The sequence below is a fragment of the Palaemon carinicauda genome, chromosome 15 (genome assembly GCF_036898095.1).
Source record: "Palaemon carinicauda isolate YSFRI2023 chromosome 15, ASM3689809v2, whole genome shotgun sequence".
Classification (NCBI taxonomy): Eukaryota; Metazoa; Arthropoda; class Malacostraca; order Decapoda; family Palaemonidae; genus Palaemon; species Palaemon carinicauda.
This window is the reverse complement of record NC_090739.1, coordinates 97,701,233-97,712,562: the sequence shown is the minus strand read 5'-3', so window position 1 is coordinate 97,712,562 and position 11,330 is coordinate 97,701,233. Positions and strand designations below refer to the sequence as shown.

Genomic DNA, 11,330 nt, shown 5'->3' with positions numbered 1-11,330 from the left:
CTTCCACCCAAGCAAACCCGCTCACTCCTCATAGCACCCAAGCTTGGACCAATTCTGGGTGGGGAAAGGAGTGGGTGGGTTCACTGGGCGGCACAGGTCTCTTGCCCATTAATAGATTTTTCCTTCGTCAAACTCCCTTTTTTGGGCTCAAGCCATGTCGTCCTGATGGAAGTTCCTAAGGTAGCTTCTAAAGGATATATTATATACTACAGTGATATTCCCAGAGAATTACCCTTCGGGTTCCAGAATTCTAACTCCTGGAGCGAATATCCTTAAATTTTCTCAAGGATATCGCGTATATCAGAGGACGCATTCTTGACATGTCACATAGCAATCTCTACCCCAAACAGCGTTAACGCTTCGAGGGGGGACGTGGCAAAAGAATAGAAGGGGGCCGTAACAAGGTTACCCTTGTTCCCGTACTACTATTGACAACCACCCCAGCGCCATTCCCAGGATGGCGGACATTCCTTGTAGCATTGAGCGTGGAGCTACAGATACAGTATATCAGGGAGGGAACTGTGAAGATCTTTTCTTTAAAGAAAGAAGGGTGGGTCCATCAGGACGACATGGCGATCTCACCTAAAAATAGATTTTTCGCTTTGCTCAAAATCCGTTTTTTGGGCTCAAGCCATGTCGTCCTGATGGAAGTATACCAGAGCATTAATGTATCTGTGGATTTTCATCAGTGCCTTAACCTTGGGACAACCTTTCTATGATCATTTGGATCAATCGAGACAAATGACGTTACCGTTATCCGTCATTATCACTAATCATCTCCGATGTTAGTGCTTCCTGCCCTCTACAGGGAAGAGTCATTCTAGACGGTAGAAAGGTGGGTCTCAAGGTAAGCATACATTGTATGGACAAACATAAGAATACACCAGATGAACAAACCGTCTCGTAGTTTGTGAAAATTACCAAATACTTAACAGTGTTTCTTAATTCCATTGTTTGTGAGCATACAAATATATAAAAGTACATACTCTGGACTATAAACATGCAATTGTCGGGCAAGTGAGGACGCAATTACATTCTAATAGACGTTTACTAGTAAGTAAAATGAATGTAGCATGATAACGGAACTATACATGTAACCTGTGCAGAGATTATCTTTCTTTCTTGGGAAGCAAGAAATGATGAGTGCCACTCTCAGATTGAAGCGAATTAAAGACAAATTCTCTTCAAAATACCTGTACTGGTTACTTTTATCGGCACTGTGTACTACGTACACCGGCACTAGTGCCATCTATATAATTCCACACCTGGGATTTTGAACAGAGCTAGTGTCACCATGGTAACACTTGATCAAAGGAGGTCACACCTAAGAGGGATGACCTCTTCTCCCTTTAATTGACAGTCCCAGTCAATTAGCTGTTCATCGTAGAATTAGACGGCGGGTTAAGTATTCTACCCGACGTCACCACATACTGCTTCAGATCATGGACTTGATTAGCATAGAGTTTGTAGAACACTGTGGATGATTCTCACCCAGTATATGTGTGAGTACATTTGAAGACCAAACCATTGACTGTCTATAACAGTAATTAGGGGGCAGGTTTTAATACGCTACCTGCCGCCACTACATAGTTCATGTACCTGTTTCGCATAGTGTTTGTAAAACACTCTGGATGATTTCCATCCAGTGTAGGAATGAAGACGCTCAAAGTCCATATACTGAAAGAAGTTCAGTGATGAAGCAATCTTTCTCGGATCATGACCTGCGGGAGTACTGTCAGGATCCGCTCTACTAATAAAGTACGTGAGCTTCGCCCTCAGTTGTTTTAGGGATAAATTTGATCCAGAGGTTTCTCCTTTAAAGAGCTGTCCTCCCCTGAAGTCTGAAGTTCTAGGAAGATAGACCTTTAGACACTCTACCGGACATAGAGAGACATCTTCCTTCAGAGGGCAGATTCTCCAGGGACCCCACCTTTTGGTGGGTAGCTCATTCTTAGCGAGAAAGGATGGATCAGGGAAGAGATTCAGTTCTCCTGTTTCTGAGAACTGAATGTGGCTCTCATCCATAGAAAGGGCCACTATTTCACTAACTCTAGCCCGGAGGCTATAGCGAACAGAAAAATAACCTTTTGGGTTAGATCCTTAAGCGAACAATCTTCATTGTTCAAGGATGAGGCATAATGTAGGACCTTGTCCAAAGACCAAGAGATGGGCTTTGGAGGTGCAGCAGGCCTAAGCCTCGCACATGCCTTCGGGATCTTATTAAAGATCTCGTTCGCCAAGTCTACTTGAAAGGCGTATAGAAGAGGTCTAGTCAAGGCTGACTTGCACATAGTTATCGTGTTGGCCGCTAAACCTTGGTTATGAAGATGGATAAAGAAGGACATGCAGAAGTTAATTGAAATCTCTCTCGGTCCTTTTGCTTTTATGAAAGCAACCCACTTTTTCCATGATGACTCATATTGTCTTCTAGGTGACTTAGACTTGTATTCCTCTAAGAATTCTATATTGCCTTTTGAGATCCCAAATCTTTTTTTAACCACTAGGGCAAGAAAATCATGCAATGAAGGGTTTGGGTTCTCTATAATAAATTGAAGGCAACTAATATCTGAACCTTCTGGAGTTGTCCTGCTTGGAAAGATCTCAGCATGTTGAGGACTCTCAGCAGGTAATTGGACGGGATGAACTGGAAATCCTAAGTCTATCCCTTAAATTAGAGGATCCTCGTATGGGGCTACATATCAAGGTAGTTTCTTGCCAGCGCTCGTAATGAAGAGGTCGGATTGCAGTTCGGGGACTTATTCCCATCTGGGAGAGAATAGGTCTGCGTCCGTGGACCATTCTAACTCTATCGGCCTGAGCCTGAGTAGAGCATCCACTATCACATTGCAGATTGGTTGTATGTGAACTACTGGCAGGTGCCATCCCTTTAGGTAAGGGATGGCTAACTACACTTAAACTGTATGAGATGTTTCCTAGCATCGTCGATTGCAGCGTCTCGTTATTGCTTCGGAGCCCCAGATCAGCTGTAGACAATCTGATCTGCTTGGAGAGTTTCCCTACTCATGACTGGACCAACATGGTCTTGGGATTTTCGGGCTTTGACCTTTGTTAGGGAAGCGATTAAGGAAGGACCGCTATCGGTCTTTTTAGGCCTCTTTGAGCGTTTGATGCTTGTTTTTTCCAGGTTCCCAGCGCATCTTGCCACCGTGCTCTTAGCACAGGGCCTAGCTTTATTGCGAACTGGAGAGAGAACAGGGTTCCTCCCAGTTCTCGTTTTGGGAATCTGAAATTTATCTTTCATCCACGATGTTCCGGGGACCAGATCATTTCTTCGGATGTTCATAAACCAGCCACCTTGGGTGCTGCCCACCCTAGCCTCTTGTCCAGGAACAATGTTGCCTGAACCTTTCTTAGGCTTAAATATTGCATGACTGTGTCTGCCAATTTCATGAAGGCAGCTAGGACTCTGTCTAGTCTGACGAGTATCTTCCCTAGGAAGTGCGTTACTTTGTGTAACCTGAATCTTAGATAGGAGGGGAAAGGGTGATTGACTGGAAGCTGCTGATAGACGACTTTCAGGTCTGGTAAGACTATAGGCAGCCTTTTCTGCAGCGGGGTCCTTATGTTCAGGAGGATAAACCTCCTGGACTCGTTGTTTCATTTGGACTTGTTGAGTGGTGATAAGTCCTGAATGACTCTGAATTTTCATGAGTCCTTCTCGTAAACACACAACGGCCTTCCCTGGAATTCGGTGGACTAAAGTTTCCTTACCACCTGTATGCTCTAGAGCTCTCAGGTAAACTCCTCCAGGAGGGTTTTGGATAATCGGAGGAGTAGAGGAAATGGTGGTAGAGATATCTCCACCTCTCAACTTAGTCCCATCTTGATTAGGCCATGGACCCAAGGATCGAAGGTCCAGCGATCCTAAAGGAATCTCCCTCCTACTAGAAGCATTCCTATGCTTCGACTGATCAGTAGGAATCTTTTTTCGACCATCTGTCTGTGATGTCTCGGTCACTACAACTGTGGATCGTTGTTGAACTGCTCGAAATGGATGTCCAGACCTCTCCATCTTCCTTTTAGGTTGGGGACCCACAACCTTAGAAGATTCTCTTTTTGAAAGGATGCCGCACTTTTGGAGAAGTCCTACTTTCTCCATAGAGGCGTTCTTAATCGCTTCCTTGACTACCTCGTCAGGAAAGAGGCCTTTACCCCAGATGTTGGAAGATATTAGCTTTCTTGTATCGTGTTTCGCTGTTGCGTTAGCTAACACAAACTCCCTACATGATCTTCTAGCCTTTATAAAGGCATAAAGGTCTTTTACCAAAGTAGCCATATGAATTTTGGCTAAAACCTTAAGCATGTCTGGGATATCTTGATGAGCCGAACAGAACTCTATGTAGTTCTGTAGAGATAAGGAGGCTGCAAGTCTCTCCTTTGTTTCTTGTTCGCCCTGTAAGAGAAACTCAGATAATTTTGGAAGATTTTTCTTAAATTGTCTACTGGCGATATCCGCCTCAAGTCTTCCTACTGAAAAGGTGAAATGGGCCTCCTTCCAGTTCTTCTCCTGTCTGGGAAATGCTAGTGACAGAGGCTCGCACTCTTTGAGTGTAGGACACGGTTTACCTGTCTCTATTGCCTCTGTGACATATTTGAAAGCCTTCTCCGTAAAGGGGAATGAAATTGAAGCAGGAGCAAGGAAGGAAGAGTGCTTGTTAGAATTTTGGGACCCGAAGGGTAATTCTCTGGGAATATCACTGTAGTATATAATATATCCTTTAGAAGCTACCTTAGGAACTTCCATCAGGACGACATGGCGATCTCACCCAAAAATAGATTTTTCGCTTTGCTCAAAATCCGTTTTCTGGGCTCCACCTGTGCCGCTCCGTGAAATAGTACAAGAGAAATAGTCCCAAAGCTTGGAAACCAACACCTGAGAAGGAAAATAAATTAAAAATTGAAGTTAGATAACTTGATTTAATCTATATTGTATATATGTGAAAATAACAGTATTCAAAAATAAGATGTTTTTAACATTTCTTATCATTTAGGACAGTAAATTAAACATCATAAACTAAAGTATAGTGAGTTCCAAATTTCTTGGGAGTAAAAAGAAATCAACAAGACGTCCAAATAAATGCCTAAAGCTAATATCTATATACAATCTAATATCACATAGGGTGCAATCCAGGTGAAATACGAAACTACAGTAGGGACAATAAGTAAGGCAGGTAGGAGAGAAAGTGAAAAAGTTAATACAAGACCTTACGATTATGGTTCATAATTAGCAGGAGGAACCACATTCCCTGCTGCCACTGTTGCAGATTTTAGGGCTTCCAAGGTTTTTAAATAGTGGCGTTTAAAAACTCCTGGGGATTTCCAGCCTGTATATCTTTTTAGTTCATCAAAATTCATATGGTGAAAGTAATTAATGGATGTAGCTACTGCTCGTATATCATGAACATGTGGAAATGATTCTGGGTTAGCTTGTTTAATAAAATACAGAATCTGATGTCTGATTCCTTTCAGGGAAATGGTTCCTCTATTCTCTCTAATAAATAAGGGCCCCGAGGACTTATTGGAGGTTCTATTTAAATATGCTTTCAGAGTGCTTACTGGACACAGAGATGGATCCTGTGGAAGCGGGACAATTTTCCAGGGAGATCATCTGTTCTGAGGATCCTCATTTTTGCTAAAAATCCTTTGTCTGGGGAAATTAATATTTCTCCCGATGGAAGGAATTCAGTATGAACCGAATCTCTAGACAAGGCTGAAAGTTCCGACATTCTGGCGCCCGATGCTAGACTCATTAGGAATAATGTTTTTCTAAAAAGTGATATATAATTACAGGAATCATTAAGAGTGTCAGAAGCTAACTTAAGTACATCATTCAAAAACCAAGAAACTGTGTTAGGACGAGTTGAGGGTTTTAATCTGGCACAAGCCCTCGGGATAGACGAGAAATATGAATCTGTAAGGTTAACATTAAATCCAATTTGGAAAATCTTCTTCAATGCTGATTTAATTGTTGTAATTGTATTGGCCGCCAGGCCTGATTCAAATAAGGTCCTGAAAAAGGTTACTGCTAGATTCATAGTCATCGTTTTAACCTTTGAGTCTCTTAAAAACTTTGCGAGTTTCTTTACAGATGAGTCATACTGACGAAGAGTGGATTCTCTTTTATCTGATTCCAAAAATAGGGTGTTTTGAGGATCAATATCCGCATCCTTTTGAGCTGCAAATTTCATAAAGTCCACAAAATTAGGGCACTCTGAATTTTTGAGGAAGCTAACACACTGCGATTTTGTACTACTTGTGTTAGTTTTGGATTGGGAATCCGTTGAGGATGGAGACCCAATTCCACCAGTAGGGGAAACCAATTGCTCTTGGGCCAATTGGGGGCTACTAGAGCCACTCGGCCTCTGAAAGTTCTGATTTTGTCTAGTACCTTCATCAACATGTTGATTGGAGGAAATAAGTAAATTTTTTCCCAAGTGTTCCAATCCAGTGACATTGCGTCCGTGGCATAAGCCCGAGGGTCCAGGTTGGGGGCTACATAACATTTTAGTTTGTGGTTGGACTCTGTTGCAAACAGGTCTATTTGGAGACCCGGGACCTGATGTGAAATCCATTTGAACGACTTCAAGTCCAGTGACCACTCCGATTCCAGCGGAGTTGTCCTCGAAAGTGCGTCTGCCACTACATTCCGTATTCCCGCCAGATGAACCGCTGACAGGTGCCAATGGTTCATTGTTGCCAAGGAAAATATCGCTATCATTACATGGTTTATGTGATTCGATTTGGAACCTCCTCTGTTTATGCAATGGACTGTAACTTCGTTGTCCAGCACTAGTCTGATATGTTGCTTCCTTGCTGGAGCAAGCTTCTTTAGAGTCAAGAGTACTGCCATGGCCTCTAAGACATTGATATGAAGTTGGCGAAATGTTATTGACCATAGTCCTTGGACTTTTTTGTACTGGGAGTACCCTCCCCAGCCGGTTAGAGAGGTGTCTGTACGTATGACCAGTGCTGGTGGTGGAAACTTTAATGGAATGGATTTTTCTAAATTCTTTACTTTTGTCCATGGCTGAAGTCTTTTCCTCAAAATTGGTGGAATTCGAGCTATTTTGTCTCGATACCTCTTGTTTGCTTTGGACCGCCATACTCGGTTTATATCTTTCAGTCTGGCCTTCAGTAATATGTCTGTTACTGAGGCAAACTGGAGAGCACCTAGCATTCTCTCTTGATTTCTCCTGGACGTCAGCTTGTCCTTGAGAAAACTTTTTGTGTTCCTTGCTATCTCTTTCCTCTTGTTTACTGGAATACACAGAGTGTGTGTGTTTAGGTTCCATTGTAACCCTAACCATTGAAATTTTGTTTCTGGGACTAGGCGTGACTTTTTGAAGTTGATCTGAAATCCCAACTGTTGTAGGAATTTTATTACTTCTTTTGTCACCTTGAGACAATTTTCTACACTGTTTGCCAAAATAAGCCAGTCGTCTAGATAGGCTGCTATTTGTATTCCTCGGGTCCTCAATTCTTGGATTACTGTTTCTGCCAGTTTGGTAAATATCCTGGGTGCTATATTGAGTCCGAATGGCATTACTTTGAATGCGTATGCTTGGTTGCCTAACTTGAAACCTAGGAACGGATGAAATTGTCTTGCTATCGGAACGTGATAGTAAGCATCTGTAAGATCTATAGAGGTGGTGACGGCCCCACGGGGAAGTAAGGTCCGCAACTGAGAGACAGTCAGCATATGGAACTTGTCGCATTGAATGTAAGAATTCAGATGAGACAGGTCTAAGATTACTCTTCGCTTGTCTGAGTCTTTCTTTGGAACACTGAACAAGCGACCTTGAAATTTCAAATATTTTACTTCTTTTATTGCGTTCTTTTGTAAAAGATCTTTTGCATACAGAACTAACTCTTCCATTGGATGTTGATGAAAACTGGTTGGTGGAGGGGGCCTTTCTATCCAACTCCATCCCAGACCCTTGGAAATTATGCTGTAAGCCCATTTGCTGAATATCCAACGGTTCTGAAAGAGGTGCAGCCTTCCCCCTACCTGAGGATTCTCACTGGTTTGAAGTGGATCTATTCCCCCGGGTTCCCCGGAATCCTCTGCCTCTAATGTAGGCTCTTCCGCTGTCTCTGTTGCGAAAGGCTTTTCTTGCCCTACTACCTCTGGCATTTCTATTGTACCCATGGAACACGCCTTGTGATTCATAGGTATGATTAAAGGCTGGTGAAGTCGTAAAAGAGGTAGTGGCTACTTGTTGGTGTGGTTGTGGGGTGACCAACACGTATTGTTGTTGGGGTTGTGCCTTTGATGTCGAAGGCTGACTCACTTGTGGCACTGGTATTGTCTGGACCACCTGTTGAGTCTGTTGACCTTGGAACGATTGAAAATTCCTTGGTCTTTTCCTGCCTCTAGCTTGGTTCCCAGATGGTTCGAATTTGCGTTTGGGCATCAGACCCCACCAGACCTTCAGGCTCTGGTTTACCCTTGCAGCTTCGCTAAGAACACTGTTCACCATATCCTCCGGGAACAGGTCAGGACCCCAAATCGATGCCTTGATGAGCTTATTAGGCTCATGCCAAATAGAAGCTTCAGATATGACGTGCTTCCGGCATTTACGTCTGGCTACCGCAAAATTGTATGCGTCACATTGTAACGTATGCAGCAATGACTTTGTCAAAATCTTAAACAATGGTTCCTCTTCGTATACGAGGGAGGACATTTCCGCCATTGTGGCTGAGTTGATGGACCTACTCAGCCTCATGCCAGCTTCAAACTCAAGCTTAATCAGGGAATCCGGGAGCCTGGGTAGCCGTTCGCTGAACTGAGTAGAAGCACAGTCAGCGTTCAATTTTCCTGCTGTAAATGTTGCTGGAGCATCAATCCAGCAATCGTGATCCCTGGGAAAAGAAGAGAATTCAAATCAGTTTCTCGTAATTGTGGCATCGGTTTGTCTTCAACCGCAGCTTGCAGAGCAAGGTACACTATTTTCGTGGTGCAAGGTGTTGGGGTCTGTCCCCCACCACAAACATTGTATACGAGCTTTTATGGGGTGTCAGCATGGTGTTAACACATTCCCACTCGTTCAAAGTCCGAACCCAGGCGGACTGTGCTTGTTCCTTAGGGCAGATAACAGTTTCCTTAGGAACCTTATCTAGCCTTACTAGCGCTTCTTCTGTTAAGCGCGCAAACCCGGGGAAGGGGAACTGAAGTCCCGCCGGGTAGAATTCAAAATCTTCCACCGGCCGGGTGCCACATCCTTCAATAGTCAACATGCCATCCTTGAAGGGGGCATGTAAAGCCAATCGCCAGGGATTGCTTTTCACGAACGCCGGGAGTTTAAAGGCGTCCTGAATCACGTACTGCTGTTGCTGAGGCAGTCCGGACCGCAAGAGATTCTCCATAAGACTCTCTTGGTTTTGCAGTCTCTGTGCCAAGGTGTCTACTAAGGATCCAACCTGAGATTGGACTATGCTGCCCATCTGTTCCATTAGCTGACTCGAGAAGGCTACCGGATCAAAGGGTACATCCGGGGTCTTAGTTTTTGAGCTGCTCCTTGCTCTCGACCCATGGTGAGAGGAAGTAGCTACTGCTGAGTCTTTCAATGTCTTAGATAAAGAAGACTTGGATGGTTTTGGCAGCTTGGAAGGTTTACCTGATTTGGGTAAGGTCTTTTTCAATTGTTTAATTTTAGTGATTACTGAGCGTGGCCTGTCCCTAGCCATGGTCTTCTCAGTAAACCCTTGGAAGGAAGTTAGAGAAGAACTAGACAGTGACGGGCTAGGAATGGGTATCCTTGACCGTGCACCTCCTGCCTCACTTACCTCCCTACCTTGTTCCGCGTCGTCCAGAACCATCGGCTCCAGGTCCAAGCTGATGGCTGCTACGTCCTCGAGAACCGTTTCACCAAGTCCCTCCAGGTCCTCCGGCAAAACCTGAGTATCCTCTCTGATCCTCGCTATGATCGGTTCCGCCACTTCCTTGGCTACCGCTGCCGATATCTTGGCGTTGGGGTAGATCAGATTGCACATCTCTTCTGGCAGGATGTACGGTTTCTTGGCCTTCACGTTCCTGGCAAACCCGCCGACCCAGATCTTGAGGGTCGACGAGGCGGAACTCTTGGTGACCTGAGGGGTCTGAAAGAGAATGTTTTCATTACTATTGTTCCTATCCAACCCGCTGTCTAAGATTATATAGTCAATAATCTCCTTAAAGTCTATCAACTTATACTCAAAATAATTATAAGACTGTCCGACGGGGATACCTACCGATTCCGCAATTAACTTTGAGACCAGCCCGTAGCAAAGCTCGCACCCGTCTGGGTGCCACACCAGCAAGTCGTCCACTTGGACTGCACACGGAGCGTGAGATCGGCAGACCTCATGCCCACAAGCATGCTGTAAAACAGCCGCACAAGCTGTCATCTGGCATCGTACTACCTGTAATTTAAAATGACACATGAGTATCCTAAAAGGATTAACGGAGGCTCCGGGTTCTTAAAATTAAGCTTAACTGAAGTTATAATATCCAGGTGGATGCAAATAAATTATGATACTAATTTATGATCATTCATTGTTATTATTATTGTCGTAAATGAGATTTAAATTATCCCGCCAATGCCGGGGATGTAAAATCTAAAGTTAAAAATAGTTGAAAGTCAATTAAATTCCTCCCGTTGGGTTCGGGAGGCCAACTTGAGTAAGACCCAAGGGTCTTGAACGCCTACCAAGGTAGGACGTCCCGAAAGAGGGAGGTTTAGGGGGGGGAAGAGTTCAATCGACTCCCGCCAGCCCCGGGAACCTTCCTTGTGAAACAACGACAATAAAAGCAAAAAATTCAATAGTTCTAACCTATTGTCAATAAAGTATATCATATGAAAGTTCTTCCGTGATTGCTTCGTCTTGTACGTATAGTTAGCCTACACTTCAGATCACGGTAATGTACATGACCCTGGACCAAAATATTTACTAACAAATATAAATCATATTGTAGGCTAACCTCAGAATATCATAAGTGAATAGAGTAACAAAGAAGAAGATCACGCATGAAGAATACATAATACGCAACCCGTAACCCTCCCGACCCCTCCGGAGGCCAGCCGTCAGCATCCGAGAGAGAGCACGGCTTATGACAACCCGACGCATGCGAGCGTACTCAACCATATTTAAAATCAGCTGTTCCCCGCTTAATCTCTATAGAGAGTGAGTCATGTGGTACCCCGGGAGAGGGATGAGGTGAGGCGTACTCCACCTAGGTGGATAGCAAGCGGGAACTAGCCAAGGAACATGGTTCACGGTGATCAAGTGAACTTGAAACCGGCCAGGCGGGACAACCCTCCGACAAACAA

At 44.1% G+C, this 11,330-nt stretch overlaps 1 pseudogene; it reads right to left on the bottom strand.

The window, feature by feature from the left end:
• Positions 1 to 8,039: 8,039 nt before the first annotated feature.
• On the bottom strand, positions 8,040 to 9,840 carry LOC137654104 (uncharacterized; annotated as a pseudogene).
• Positions 9,841 to 11,330: the final 1,490 nt, after the last annotated feature.